The sequence below is a fragment of the Leptosomus discolor genome, chromosome 12 (assembly GCF_034619465.1).
Source record: "Leptosomus discolor isolate bLepDis1 chromosome 12, bLepDis1.hap2, whole genome shotgun sequence".
NCBI lineage: Eukaryota > Metazoa > Chordata > Aves > Leptosomiformes > Leptosomidae > Leptosomus > Leptosomus discolor.
In genome coordinates, this window is record NC_141402.1 from 15,940,064 (window position 1) to 15,942,481 (window position 2,418).

Genomic DNA, 2,418 nt, shown 5'->3' on the forward strand with positions numbered 1-2,418 from the left:
TAATTATCACATGGGTGGCAATAGCATTATCAGCCTTTTCTGATACTTTTTTCCATTTTGTTTCCCCACTGTTTCTTCTTTCATTTTTTGCAGTGCCTGAAAGTGGTTGCTTAGGAAAGTAGGACTTACTGTTGCATGCCGTAGGGAAGACCTAACTAGACCACTTCCAGGTGTAGGTGATGCCCATGACGGTGAAATAGCAAAAGGTGACATACCAGATTTTGTCAGGTCATATAGGAATAAACAAAACACAATGGAAAAATCTTTTAAGGAAATTATGTGCAGAATTTGACCTGTTTCTCACAAGCATCCTTGTAACTAGTAGCTATGATGGGATTAGGATTTTGTTACCAGTGTAATCAAAGGAAAGTTCAGCCCTCAGATGGGATGGAACGGCACAAAGAAGGGCATCTCTTGTAGGTCCTGGTACAAATCCAGCATAAGGCTCTCGCAGTAAGAGGGGCTGCTGTTTCTACACTGGCAGCAGACCTTGAGCCGTTGTGTCTGCACACTTCTGTGATTTGTATAACCTTTGAGGACTTGATATTTGAACAAGCAGAGACCCTTTAAACAGCACACCAGGAAGCAATATGTGGGATCAGGAGAGAAACACAATTTGATCTTTTCAAGTGAAAAAAATGGAAGAAAAATTCAAAGAACAATCATTTGAGACTGGGACTAAACTGCATTTGAGCCTAGAAGTGGTTTGGAAATGGTGCCAGACAAGGTGTATGGGCATCACTGTTTAAAGTACTGTCATATGTTTCTTTTGATAAATTGGTATCTGCCATTTCAATTAAAAATGCCTCAGTTATACTAACTGTCTGAAACCTTGCTCCACACTAAGTGCAACTGTGGTTTTACTCACTTCGCTCCAATACTCTGAATATAGTTTCCTTCGTTTCTCTGCTTTTGTTTACAGTATCTCCTCAAGAAGCCATCATATAATTTGTGCCTAACTTTGTATTCTTACAGTGGTAAGTGTAGTCTAGTTACCACCTGACAACAGTTATTAGAAGTTAGATGTGCTGTTCAACTTTGTGACTCCCCGTCCATTCTCCTATAAACATCTTTATATAACCTTTAGATGATATATTCTTCTCTTTCAACCAATGGGGAAATAGCAGAACCCCCTTGTCTATATATTATATATATAGCACGTAAATTCTTCAAAGCAGTATTCTCTCTGAAATGTACATAGTGGGGGTTTTTTTTTTTAATTTAAAATATATTCGTTAAATAAAAAGACCACAAAACCCCGCAATAATTAACCACTGCAGTTATCCACACGGATGCAACATTAGATATACAAAATGTGAGAGCTGGGGGGAGAGGACAAGTTAGCAGATGGCCGTTATAACATTGTGTAGCAATAGGACATTCTAAATCATTACATTTTAGAAATCAGATGTAAGTGGTGATATGAATGCTAGACTTAAATAGTTTTGTTACCTATCGGGCAGAGTAAAAATAGAACTTTTTAAGAGTACATTTACTTACCTGAGTAGAAAATAAGCCAAATTTATTGTAAATGCACTAGAATGAGGGAGAAAAATATATCTTCAATAATTGGCAAAACTGTAACCTTTACTATCTTGTTATATCCTATACATACATATACAATATTTTTTGACAGTGATCAGTGTTCATGCAGTGTGTACTAGTGATGTTTTATGTCCCTATAAATATCTTATCAGTCAGTGTAGAGATGGTGAGCTTAGAGTAGTTTAGCCTGTTTTTCCCTTCCCCACACACACTACTGTAGTAGCCAGTAAATGTTCTTTCCTTTCAGGGGACTGTTTCTATCCTGTTCTTTTGTCTGTCTGTCTTCATATTACAGGGTCTCAGGTAAATCTTCAGTTACTGTGTGTCTGTAGATCAGTAGATGTGTTGTTTCACCCCGTTGAAGAAAAGAAAACAAAACCTAAACCTTAACGTAACACTTCCACAAATTGTTAACTTATTTTCTCTGTGTGTGTGTGTATATATATATGTATATTAAATATATTAATCATTTTGCTGAACTTCCTCTTTCACGAGGCAATTAGTGTTGCCAGTTCTAGGCACTGCTGGAGACCTTTAATCCTCATGCAGGACAAGCAAAGCGCCATCAGGGGTTGTCACTGAGCGAAGCTAGGGCAGATTTTGCAACATCTTGTGCTGGCCCCTGAACCTCTCCACTCCACGGGCTCTGTCGGTCCCTGTCTCACACAGCAGCAAGATGGGACCCTTCTGTGAGCTTCTCTGCCTTAAAGCTGTGCCCCCTTGTCTCAGCTTTGCCTGCTGGTTTTTAATAAGGGGCTTGCTATTCGTACTTCTGGCTTTTATTTTCCTGGCAGAGGCAGGTTTGAGAAGCCATGCTCTCTTTGATGTAATAAAGGTCCATAAAGACGAGCTGGAAATTTGGGCCCCATGTCT